Here is a 14,188-nt window from a genome sequence, read left to right as displayed (position 1 = left end):
GCCTAATATTAACAGTTTTTTATTTTTCAACCACTGCCAATACCAAAATGTCATGTCATGAATTTTGTCAGCTATTTTTCTAATGTAGTCTTAGTCCTGTGTTAAATATCATTTCAGATAATATTAAACATTTCAGATAATCTATTTTCGCCAAAACGTTTAGATAACAGACACTCAACTGTGAGTTGATATATATATATATATATATATATATTTTTTTTTTTTTTCTCAGTTCTCAGTTCTGACAATATTTGTTCCATGTGTAAATAAGACTCTGAAACCACAGATCATTTTTACGTGTTTATTGATTGACTGGTACACCAGCTTATATTAGAAACAAATTATTAATGGCTAAAATTAATTTGAAATTTCTTTTTTGCTTTAATCTCATTATGAATGTAATGTAGGCCTATTTAATAGTAGCCTAATTAACAGTAAAGCAAATTGTACATACACAAAGCTAAATGCATGAAAATCCAAAAACTTTGCAAACTGAATCTTAAATTAAACGTTCTAGAAAAAACTAAGACCATGAAATAAACGTTTTTTGTCACATTCACATACCGTACGTTACCGTATTAGCTTTATTACTTCACCTAATTTATTTTTTGGATGTTATGTTGTTTTGTTATTTTGTCGTTTACATGCAATATAAAAAGTTAAATAGCCTAAATATAAAAATAGACATAGGCTATAGAAGTAGTAGTAGTGCGTTGATATTATAATCCCGATCTTTCACCATGTAGGGTTTAATTGGAGGGCCGGGGTCTCTTTCTCCTAGCTGGTCCCCGGGGAGCAGGGGTGTGGAGCGGGGTAGGGAGCAGCACCTGCCCCCTCTGTGCTTCACTTCCAGGGAGCCGAGGCGCGTACAACAAAAGGAGATGCAAGCTGACGCCACTCCAATAATAAAGGTGCTGCGTCAAGCTCGTTGGGCGGAGCAAGAAAATTACCGGAAGTAATTCGATTTTACTTTCAAAATAAAAGCTTTTAGTTAAAGGCTCTGCTCAATGACTATCCTATTAGCCTTATTTGATTTACAATAAAGAGGTCCCCTAAAGAGATCCCCTTATAGCTCATATAGCAACATAACACTGTAAAAAGTATACGCACATGAAAACCAAAACTGTTTGATCGGTTGATTTATTCGTTGCTGTATTTTTTAAACGCATAGCCTACAAACAGTGAAATATTGCAGTCAGTGGTGTGGGATGAGCTTGAGAAGAAAGAACAATTTGAGAAGTCCTTGGCAAACATTTCACTTGTTATTCACAAAGCTTTGAACTTGGCAAAAAAAAACAAAAAACTAACTAAACCTTAGATAAAACAACCCAAATGTGCTGTCAATATTACTACACAGTAAGACGGAATACAGCACTGATACACATAATTGCTGTACTGTTACTAATGGGCTTTAACTGAAACTCAAGCATGTTGCACTTTGGGTCACAGTCACAGCCCAATCAGGGTTATCAGCGTTCATTCCAGTGGCTGATGGGAAACACGTGATGGCCTATCACTGATTGGGGTGTGGCCCCTTACAGTCTGGGTGTGGGCCACCCCAATCAATTAGCCACACCGTGTGGCTAATTTATTGCAAATACTGTTGTGGAGTTTTTCAAGATAGTTACATGCTTCTGTATTGACAGGTATATATTTCATATTATTAAAAGCATATGTGGTCGACTGGCATTCCTCTTTAATGCTGCATGAGACTACAACACTTTAGTAGCCTACACAGCCTTAATAAACAATAATGTATGAATAGCCTTCTCATGAATGTAGCTTTGAAAACATTTCAGTGGAAATTATAAGACTGACCAATTGGTGTGTTTAAATTATAAATGATTAGGCAGGCGTTTTATTATGTCATACAGAGACCGGAAGTTCTTTTGCTGTATTTTCGCGGCTTTGAGAGAGAGAGAGAGAGAGAGAGAGAGAGAGAGAGAGAACTCTACTAAAATTTCAAGAGGAGACCAGAGGACAGCGCATCCACATAAGGAAGGTAGAGATTGAAGGAGGGGGACAGTAACAAATCGCTTCTATCATCCGAGACACGGTGCTGGTGTGACCGACGTAGCTAGCAGCATCACCTCGCCTCCTGCGGACCTGCGCATCATCCGCGGCTCCGTCTCGCAGCTTCCCCGGGAGAAGACTAAATCCGAATCTCAGCAAGGTAAACAAACCCACACCTCTCACCAAACACTCTTATTTATAAAAAAAAAATGTTTTGCTCAATCAGCCCTGAAAAACAACGAGAGATGCGGGATTGGGAATGTTGAAAGCTCGGCTGTTTTACCAATAGCCTACAGTATGAATGGGTATCCCGCTTATTAGTATTTTTGACGCAATAGCTCAAGTGTAACGTTACATTGGACAGACCCAGCAGACGACGAGTAGCCCAGTTAGCGTTGCAAAACGTGTTTTCCCTAACGTTAAGCTGCGAACGTTACGCCAAACTTTACAATACATTTGGCAGTGTAATTAAATCTGGCAATTTAATACACCTCATACCATGACTTCGGTGTTGCATGTCTTCGCGTCGGCTTAAATTTAATTAAGTTAACGTTACACTTCAACCGGGAATGTCTATAGCCTAGTAAAGCCCAGTGAATGAACATACATGAGTTAAGGCTTTTGCTGTTTGCTGAATATGTCGAGCACACTAAATTATCTGTTTTAACGTCGTGCTATTCTACATCGGTATTCTACCTTCGCAACCAAAGCTGGCAACCAAAAGCTGGCAATAAAATTCTTTCTTTCTGATTCAGATTTTTGGAAAGCATGCTCCCAGCATGCATATGGCTCTTAAAAACATAGGTATATTGTCACATCACATGTAGGCCCATTGAAGTCACACCAAAACTGCTAAGAAGATCCCATCTTCTTAGCAGTTTTGGTGTTTTTGGTTTTGGTGTGCTTTCCAAAAATCTGAATCAGAAAGAAAGGATTTTATTGCCAGGTAATTAGTAGGCTACTTACCAGGAATTTGTCTTGGTTGATGGTACATACATACAAAACATATTTAAACAACAATATGAAATAAACAAACAATACATACAGAAACAAATAACACTATAACCAATAACCTAACTATACAGCATTAAGAAAAAAGAGGCTGTGTGGCTTTAGTGGAGGATGTGCAAAGTGTTGAGGGGTGTGCAAAGCTCAGGACATATATGATATATGCAGAGGACAGGATGTAGGATTAGATTCAATGAGACCCATGGAGGGTCTTTGAGTTTGAGTTTGTCAATATGAAGGCTAAGATCAAGATGATGTGTGATGATGTGAGGTGCATGCATGTTACAGCATGGGAACATTTCTTTAAATTTAGAGAATGGGATTTTAATATATCTGTGCTAAGGCAATGCTGTAATAATTATCACTATAATAATTTTGTACTGCCCACCCCATCAGTGACTAGTGTAATCACAAGGCTCATGTTCTCATCTATTGTTATCCACTGTATGGAGTTTACAGCTATATTCTTTGCTATAATAATACGTTCCACTCATATGAACTTGTAAGACACGTGACAAGATTCGAGTTGAAGGATCGGGTCATTACATCTGTGCAGTAATCACATAATGTTTTGGCAGCTGTACTAATGAAGGCTGTGTCTATATACAGTCTCACCATTTCCCTTCTACTTATAGTGCACTGTACACTTTTAACAGGCTATAATATTAATATATGATTGCATAGTAGCCTACTAATTTCCCCAAATACTGCTCTAATGGGTGTTAAACTTTGGTTCACTACTATAATAGATTTGTGTTTATATTCTGGAAGGAAGATGCACTGTAGTTGAATCACTTTGAAACGGACCACATTTTTACCGTTAACTAGTATCAGTGATGTTTTTAATGTTAAAGCTGTTGAAGGTTGCTGTAGGCTGTTGTAAGGACAATTATTTTCCCAGGTTAGGCTTAAAGGACAATTGAGAGTCATTTTTATGCATTTTTTTTATAGCCATTTAGATCTTTACACTATTAAACTGCCAAGAAATCATTCACTCATCATGAGTCATATTCATATTGTACTCACTCATGTAAAGTACATGTAGTTAACCAGAATTGAATGATTCATAGTTTAGATATCAGTGAGACAGTGAGAAGTGAGACATCATACCCTAACTATGCAGCAGCTGGCTTGTCAGATCCTAGAAGAATAAAAAGCAGTGCTTGTGAAACACTGTACTCAATGTAAAAAACAACGATGCAAAGCTGTAGAAGACGTGTCGAGTGATGTTATAAGCTTAGATCTGTCATTTAGAGTTTGGCAGTGCGTGATAGTTTAATACTGTGACATGATATACTGTAAAGGGCAGGCAAGGCTGCAGGATGTTGAGTTGCAGAAATGAAAGGTGACAGTTAATGGCTACCTTTAAATTGATGCAATAATATGACCAATAATCTGGTTTACGTATCACCCATTCTTATTGTAAGTAAAGAAACCTGAAATGGAGAAAAATTTTGTTAACTGCATTAGCACGATTGCACTTAAAGATAGTAGAAGTTGAGGATGTCTTGTTCTGACTGGGAAGATCATAATGTACATACCTTGTGACTTAATCCTGACATAATGAGATAATTGTCAATATTTACTTTTTGCGGCTTATACTGATTCTGTTATTTTTGGGTGTTTTTAAAAGGGTAAAAAATATAAGGTGTTTTCACACCAAGTTCATTGCTCTGGTCCGAATCAGATGGATCTTGAAACGTTTCCCCCTTTGTTTGGTTTTGTTTCACTTGGAGAAAAATCCAAGCGAACCAAAATGCATCACTACCAGCGCTTATTAGTCAGATGTGTCTGGGGCGGGAGCAAAAAAGTAAATACAGGAAGAAGGTTCCGTATTCTGGACTGGTGCATATTTCTTGCATCTCCATGGTCAAACCAGCTCATTTCATTTATCATTTTCCGGGCATTGTTGATGTCTGTCTCTAACGTTAGCCGCAGCTGGTTTGACCACAGAGATACGAGTGACGGCGAGCTTGACCGCAGTCTCTTCCTATGAGAGAAACCTTGCAAGCTGCTACATATTGCATGCTCTGCCGCATCGCAGATTGCAAACCCCTAGGTTTTTAGAGCATTAACGCTCATTTGCATACTAGTGACGTTATCGAGCAATTATTTGCATAAAGCTTAGTGGTTCTCAGTTGCAGCGAAGGAGAGATCACTAAAGCAAAACTTGGAGGAGCAGCCTGTCACATAAAGTAATTAGCATCTGGCTTAGGACCCTTGGTGATCAATCGTTTGAGACCGTAGTACCTAAGCCTTGGAATGCTCTGCCTCCACCCTTACGATCTGCTTTATCTGTGGACTGAAATCAGATAAAAGACCTACTTTTTTAGAGAGGCGTTTGGTTGACCTGTCTGCACTTTATGTGTTATTATGTCATTTTAATTTTGTATTGTGCTTTCATGTTTTATGTCTTCTTGTATGTTTTTTTTATGTGATTTTATCTGTGAAAAGTACTTTTTATATACATGTACTTACTTACTTGCTTACTTACTTTATCTGTCTTTTATTTATTAAGTCCCTGACCCTTACATCTATATTGCGTGCTACTCTGCTGCTCCATGTCTCCATATCAAGGCTGCTATTGATCCACTGGTGGAATGGAGCAGACTCATCTATGGTTCATATGACATGATTTGAGCTCGGGTGGAACAGTAAAGCCTTCTCAAACCTTTCTCATTCATAGAAGATTTATGTCAGTGTGCCCAGCTTGCTCAACAGCTCTTTGTGTTCTAATAGGCGGTGAGACCAGAGAGGTCAATCCCTCCATCCCAGAAAGATATGAGCCACATCACCCTGTCATGACTGCTGAACCTCTGTGCTGCTCCAAAGTGTCAGATAGATGTGGAGATATGGAGCTAGCAGAATGAGAATTCTTTGTTATGCTCATAGAAAACTTACTGATAGCTGTTCTAGGAGCACATCTATAAGGGAAACAGCAACTGCTGAAATGTGAAATTCCACAGTCAAATTCCAATTTGTTTTTATTTGTCATTTATGCTTTTATAGTAAACAGATGCAAATTTTGCACCCCAAGAACAGCTTTTGGCTGGGTACTTCAGTGCCCACTATGTTGGTTAATGGTGTGTTAACATACTATAACTTCAGATCCAAATATGTCTAGCAGCTGCAATGGCGTTCAACAGTGACAGAAATTAATCATAGAAATTAGGAACAAATTACAGGGGAAAACTACTACTATTCAGTGTTGTTCTCTCTAGCAAACTGTCTATGCACGGTAAACTATTGATTTGATTGGCTCAATTGAGTGAAAGAGCTATATAGCCATGACTGCAGGGAAATGAAATTAACTGTTCACACAATACAGTAACGTGAGTTATATAAATTAGCTGGATACATGGTTAAACCTTGTTTGCTCTTACCAGTGTATCTCCGTGTGTACTTCGTCCACAGCAATCCCACCAATCGGTCCCAAAACGTCCCAGTTAGATAGTAAATGCCGTAATCATAATAACATTTTTTGTAAATTCTTTGTATCTTTACAATCATTCCCTGAAAGAACTAAGCAGGCCTCCCTTGTTGCATGATCCAATTTTTCTTCAAAACTGGACCTTTTTAGTGTGTAGCTTGCTACCTCGAAATTTGGTTGATGTTTCCTGAAGAAACATCTCAAAGAGTTTGAGAATGACAGCACACAGAGAGCAGAAGGTGAGGGGCAAAGCCTGACATCCAGCATAGATGTCAGGCTTCCTGGAATTGTACTTCCGTTGATCCAGACTATACAACCCGTAAAGCATTTAGGATGTGGATTGCATGGGATGATTGTATTTCAAGCAGAGCTGTAGTTTATGAACAGTATCTGGGCGTTGGAGGCAGGCGCCTCTAGATGCTGCATGCCGTGTTGGGCCGATTTGGGCAATTTACTGCCGAGCGGTGCTGTGAAGGGAATTACATTTCAATAACATGGGTGGGAGGGGGACACGTCCGAACGGCACACGCTGTTTGTTTAACGTTACGAGATTAATATATGGCAGTTAGTCTCAAAGAAAACTAACACTGCACCGCCAAAATGGAAATATCAAGCAAACAAAATCTTTTTAGAGAAGAATTAAAAATGTATGTCAGTTGGCAGGGGATAAAATCAGCATCTGTTGATCTTTATGATTAAATACTTTGTTTAATCGAACTATGACCTTAAAATTAAAAGTAAAATTGAATAGTGACACTCCTATTATTTATTATCAATAATTTATCAGATATTTGTCACAGGTCACCGTTATAACAACACATTTATAATTTGGGTTACTTAGTACCGATGTAGTTTTAAAGTAGTGCCACCAGTTTTTTCACTCATATAGTCAAATATCTCAACAGGGTGGATTACACTGAAATTGTTGTGTTCCCCACATGATGAATTGTAATAATGTTGGTAAACTTTTTATCTAGTGCCATCAACAGGTCTTTATTTGTCAGATACTTTGGCTCGTGACCCAATACCTGCAAATAATGTCATTCCCTTCAGACTGTACTTTCTTCATGGTGCTAATTAGCAAGTGTTAACAAAACATTCTAGCAAAGAATAGTGCAAAGAATCAAATATCAAAAACACAAGTATTACATAAGAGTTGAAAGGTATGCCCTTTAAACATGTGCATGCATACAATGTGCAAATTACTGTTAGGTGTGCAAAATGAACGTCATTATGAGTTATATGGACAAAGGATGTATGCATGTAAAATGTGGTAAATTGTGTTGGTGCAAACTGTCTGACATGCACTTATACCCATGTTTTACTGAAGTAACATTGGAGTTGTTGGTTGATCACAAAATACCCTTTAAATAACATTAAAAACCTGACAGTCAGTGTGGATTTAAAATAAGAATACATTAGTATAAGATACTTGTCTCTGTCTGCTTGAAAGCTTTATCTGTTGCTTTTTCTCTTGTCTGTCTGTTCACACACACACACACACACACGCACACACGCACGCACACACGCACGCACACACACACACACACACACACACTGTCTAGTCTACATGTTCATGAATATCTATTGCCCTGGTACATTTACTGCATGTTTGAACTCTTAGAGTAATATCTGCAGTGAGAGGCTGCAGAATGGGCTTCATCCAGAAACATCAGCCAAGTTGTGGTGTGAGATCATTCCATAACTCGCCTTCTTCCTGTCCGACTTCATAAAGCCACACTGTCAGACACCAATCCACACACACATAAAAACAGAGAACAATGTGAACTAACACTGTCAGAAACAAAGTTTCACACAAACAGATTTGAAATCAGAAAATTATTTATTGCCAATTAAGTAATAGTTACAAGGAATTTGCCTTGGTGGTTGATGCATACATAGACATATAAAACATTAATATGAAATAAACAATAAATACAGAAACAAATATATACAAAATAGCTGTTTAACATTAGAAAAACTGAACTGAATTGTTTAGTGCAGAATGTGGAAAATGTTTTAGGGATGCTGGGTGCAAAACATTTGGGATATGTAGTATGTGCAATGGTAGTATGTGCAATGGACAGGTGTATAGTCCAGGATGTAGGTTCATGCAAAGTTTGGGGAGTAGGGGTTAAGCGTCTCTGTCAGTGGGGGTCCAGGGCCTTGTTAATGAGGCTGACTGCAGAGGGGAAGAAACTGTTTTGTGGCGTGAGGTTTTGGTCCTGATGGACCACAGAAGAAGATACTCCAGCCTCTGCTGTTGGGGGCTGTAGGTCTGGAGCTGGAGAATGGAGTCACGGGGGGATGGTATACTGATAATGTCACAAAAAAGTGTATTCTTCTTCAATACAATATAGAAGCAAAAATGGCAAACACCCAAAGAAACTGCTGTTATTCATTATGTTTTGACAGAATAGAATAATCAGTGCCTCTGTAATCTACTTCCATCATCACCTGATTGGAGCAGAGTGAGGTTCAAAGATTGAAACCAGCTTACTGTTTGTTATAAACTTTCTCAAAATGACTTTGAATTAGAGCTGAGTGTGTATCCTGATGTGAGTGTGGATACAGTGTGCACATAGTTGGTTCGTCTATATCTCTGCGTATTACATATTTTAGTTTGGAATAGCATATGAACATTGTCATGCAGTCGTGTACATGTGTGTGTGTGTGTGTGTGTGTGTTTAGTGTCTGGGATGACTTTCTGGAAGGCCCCTGGTGTCTAGGAAGTGTTGAGGCTGTAGATAGAAGTCTTCCAGCAGCCTGGGTCCAAATTAAAACTCAGTGAAGCGCTGTGCAGGAGAACATGCTGCAGACTGCTAATAGCAGGACAGCACCAGGGAGCTATCACACTGATAATGTTAGGTAAGCCAGCGCTGCTCACCTAACCTACTGAGAAAACAGGACTAGACATATAACTGTGGCGCTATTATGACAAGTGTAGTTCCATTCTGTTCACAATAGATAACTAGAAGTTAAAGATACGTCTACCCAGCTAATCTTTAACAATGCTCAGCTGTTTTTTTTTTGAGTTTTTTTAAGGAGTTTGCCAATTGCAATATTCTAATAGGAAAAAACAAGGAAGTTAATATATAATATGCTAATATGCCCATAAGCTTCAGTCTCAGTGTTCAAGGCCAGAAATAAAACCCACTACTGCTGCCATTATTTCTGTAAATTCTCAAATAGTGGTCTTAAATGAACCTTGAACTTGAACCTTTACCATAGCTGCAGAGAGAACTAGAGGCCTGTACTACGAAGCAGGATTTGGCGTTAACGAGCTAACTTCAGGCTCAACCCAGGATTTTCTGTACTACGAAGGTGGATTCGTTGTTATCGGGTTCAATCGCCGTGGAAACTCATGCTGAACACCTAACCTGGTCGGGAGCAGGTTAAGTTGGAGATTAGAGATCAACCGGTGTAAAAGCACCGCCTATTGACCAATCAATAGATTGATAACGGCGTCACCGTTCTTAAAGAAGATCAGGCGGAGCTCGTTGCAGAGAGAGAGAGAGAGAGAGAGAGAGACAGAGAGAGAGAGAGAGAGAGAGAGAGAGGTGCGCTGATAAAAGTTAAAACATTTAGAGACCGACAACCTCGTTAACATTCCCTGATGGGTATTTTTATGAAATATATATATTTTAATGGGAGGGAATTATATATCGGCTTCTTGAGCCGTGTGTCGCCAATGCGCATATCGGTTTGAATTATATTTTTATATTTTTTATTTGCTCTCACGATCGCTTCCCACTGCCAGGGTTGCAACTGAAATAATAGGCTAAAGCAACGACAGTTTATGGAAAGCACAAGTGTAATTATGGTCAGATCTTTCATAGATCTTCGTCCTGACTGAAGTGATATTGATAAGAGTAATTTACGCATCTACAGCGTGATCGGCAATTTTATTTTTTTTTGCCAGCTTTTCCTTCCTGTTTTAGGAAGCAGCGACTGTATTGCATTTTCCCTGTAAAACCGTGTTTGTGTTCTTCATATTTATGTAGAATTATAATTTGCTCTTCTAATATATAACATGCGGCTCTGGAAGATGTTTGCGATTGGTTGTGGTGCGCAAACACCGCCTCTTTTATGTGAACGCGCGCGCCGCTGGATTGGGAAACCCTGGGTTGACTGAACTAGTTGATAACCAGCGTCGTAATACAGGTTATGCGGGACCGCGGTTGTTAGGTTTGGTGAAGCCGGATTACTGAAAGAAATCCAGGCCATGTTGATCTTGCTTTGTAGTACAGGCCTCTGGTCTTAATTAAAATAGGCTTAAATTAAAAAAGATAAATAAAACAAAACAAAACACTAGTGCATTCCTGTAGTGCATTTTTTTTTAATTTGCATCAAGATGAATGTAAACAGCAGCAAGAAAATCCCTGGTTAATTCTCTAGGCAGATAATGTAAGTGTAAATGGACTGTATTTATATAGCGCTACTCAAAGCGCTTTTACATTGTAAAGGCACCTTTCACCATTCACATACATTCACACACTGTGGCCGAGGCTGCCGTACAAGGTGCCACCTGCTCATCATAAACATTCACACACATTTACTGGAGCAATTTTAATGTTAAGGCATATTATGGGGGGGCATATATGGCCCCCCATAATATGCCTTAACATTAAAAAATCTACATCAGGGAAACTATGTTCATCATTTTGAAGTTTGAGCACCAAGCATCATCGATGCAAACAAAGAGTTTGCCTCCCCTCGTCCCACCGTAGTCCTGGGCTCTCGGGATCCCAGAAAGGAGCCAGGTCTTTGCAAGATTCCAATTTGATCTATTCTATTACCCGGCGACTGGACATCAGCAGGCTGCGTAATGGAACAGCTAATTGTATATCTGTCGCAGGCCATACGTGCTCCTGTAACAAAGGTGCAAAAACAACATCCTGCACAGTTGCTTCACATTGAAAGCCTTCAAGCAGCTCCAAGGGCATAATCAATGTGAAAAGTGTTACGTTTCATTAACAGTGGCTTACCTCCACTGAAGAGAAAGCAGTATGTCTGTTAAACAGAGACTTATAGCAGCAGAATGGTACTCAGATAGAATGAGTGCAATAAAAATTTAAATTATGCTCAGCTATTAGGCCACAGGTATTTCCACCACAGACATTTTTATGAGGTAACAGCCTTTATTTGGTCATGCCAGCCATGCCTACAGCTATTACTTGAATACTAGCTTTCATTTTGAGAATTGACGGTAATTCACTTACACAATTTTTCGCTTACAACTTCTAATTATATATGCCAACTCGTTCAAGTTCAGCTCAAGTTACTAGAGTATTTTCAGCTTTTCTCCGTGGCACCAGCTATCAGTTCATTAGTCTGATAATTTTTTGCTCAGATGCGATGTGATACTTATTGTGCTAAGGAATTAAAATGAGATTGCTTGATTTGAGCAACCGTTTTTATAATGTGATATCCAATCCAATCCAATCCAATCCACCTTTATTTATAAAGCACTTTAAAAACAACACTGTTGACCAAAGTGCTGAACACAGTCTATGAATAAACAATAACATACAACAGAGGCACAACACAATATTAATAAAACAATAAAAATAAATACAGCAATACAAAACTCAAAGTCAACCCTCAAACTGAGTTAAAAGCCAAAGAAAATAAATGAGTTTTAAGACGAGATTTAAAAAGCAAGAGACTCAGTCAGTCTGATGTGCAAAGGCAGCTCATTCCAGAGTCCCCGAGCTGCCACGGCAACGCAACGGTCACCTCTGGATTTACGTTTAGTCCTGGGGACGACCAGTAGTGCCTGGTCAGCCGACGAACGAGAAGGGTGTAGGGCGCAGCAGATTAGACAGGGTACTGGGGGGCCAGGCCATGCAGACATTTAAAACAAATAACATAATTTTAAAATCAGTGCGAAAGTGCACAGGGAGCCAGTGGAGTGATTGGAGGATGGGTGTAATATGGTCAAATTTTCTAGTTCCAGTTAAAAGACGAGCAGCTGCATTTTGGACTAGCTGTAATCGTGCCATATTAGATTTGCTAATACCAATGTAAAGTGCATTGCAATAATCTAAACGAGTGGTGATAAAAGCATGGATTAAAATTTCAAAATCATGTCTAGATAGAACCGTTTTACTTTGGCTAATTGCCAATGTGATATTCATTATAATGAAGTATTGTATTAACGTTTAAGATAAATGTGAAGTGTAAAGTGGATGTAAAGATTATGTCCTGTTTTATGAGGCTGAGAAACCTGGATAAAGTAGAAGGGATATTCCTGACTTATCTGGGATATAAATGTAAAAAAATAATCCTCTTTACTTCAGCCAAGCTTTGCTGAAACCTAATTTTACATTGTATCATGATGAAAGTTATTTGAGTTCAAAGCTCCACTTTTGGTCAATTTTGGAGTGGTGATGAAACTAATGTGTCTTCCTCTCAGCTGGAAAAGCTGCATTAAAATGTGATAGGCTTGGTATTTGCAAATATTGTGGGATTCTGAAGAATAACAAGGATTTAAGAGGCTGTATTCACAAAATATCCTAATGCTAAAAGTAGCTACTAATGGGCCGAGTTAGGAGGAACTTGGAAAATAAGGGCTTACTTTAGTGTTAAGTGCTTATTTTTTTTGTTCTAAGGGAAATTCATAAAATATTTGATCACTGAAATTAGCCCCTAAGTCTGAGAGAGTTTTGGGGTCCCGAGGGCTCCTTAAAGCATATTTCGATCAAAACAATCCAACATTCTAACAATACAACAATGTCAACAATTAGATCTCAATGTTTTGAGTGTAGTTGGAGAAAGACATGTTTCTAAATGGTGAGATTACAGAGATATTAAGATATTAATCAGCTTGATTATCAGAAGTTAATTTATTTTCTAGAGCGATGTATATTTGTTCTATGCTTTTAAGGCAATTGTTTTTTAGTGTTTATAATACCTCAGATTTTTGATGTGTATCAACAGATCGTCCAATTTTCTCTTCTGAAATGACAGTAGTTTCACAGGTGATAGACACACTTCACTTTATTTAAGTTTAAATATGTCAATCTGTTGTCTTATAGGATATATTGTATACTTTATATACTTTATATCTTGTAGCTTCCGGGGATAGATGCTAATATACAGTATTTTAAGCACTGGCACCACAGGCCCGGATTTCTTTTTGGTGGCCCAAGAGAGGCCAGAGAGAAAGGAGCTCACGACACTTTGTCTGAGACAGAGAAAGCACTGAGTGAAATGTGGTGTATTTCAGGACGAGACCGAGTACTACTACACTGACATTGGCTATTAACCCGGCTCCGTCACTCGGAAGTGCTTGCAAGCCGGATTGAGACAATATGAGAAATAAATAAATAAATATAATTGAGAAATAAAGATGGGGGTAAGAGAGAAGGGCTATAGGCTAGGTTAGGCTAAAGCTAACTCTTTATTGACCAATGCTAGACTGCACTTTACTTGTCAATGTGCAGTCTCTGGCAACAAAATAGATGATGTTTGGCTGCGAGATCACCACTCATACTGTAAATGGATTATTGATTGCGACATTATAACTTTAATAGTAACAACATGGTAACAACTAGGGTTGGGTACTGAAACCTGGTACTAATATGGCACCGGTGCCTAAATGACCGGTATCTACTGGACCGAATAGCAACGCGGATTTCGGTGCCTCATTTCGGTGCCACTGAAATGTCTGCGCTACTCTCTGGTACTCCAAAACGGACGTTAGAGGCAACAAAAGCATCACTGCATGTGACG

The 14,188-nt window shown here is 38.7% G+C and overlaps 1 protein-coding gene across 1 annotated transcript in view; it reads left to right on the top strand.

Moving 5' to 3' along the window:
* Positions 1-1,925: 1,925 nt before the first annotated feature.
* cntn2 (contactin 2) overlaps positions 1,926-14,188 on the top strand; it is a 99,573-nt gene continuing 87,310 nt past the window's right edge. The window contains exon 1 of the mRNA XM_039798836.1: positions 1,926-2,173. The gene's annotated coding sequence lies outside the window, so the exon portion shown is untranslated. The remainder of the gene's footprint in view (positions 2,174-14,188) is intronic.

Source organism: Perca fluviatilis, chromosome 4, assembly GCF_010015445.1.
Source record: "Perca fluviatilis chromosome 4, GENO_Pfluv_1.0, whole genome shotgun sequence".
Taxonomy (NCBI): domain Eukaryota; kingdom Metazoa; phylum Chordata; class Actinopteri; order Perciformes; family Percidae; genus Perca; species Perca fluviatilis.
This window is presented reverse-complemented; position numbering and strand designations above follow the sequence as displayed.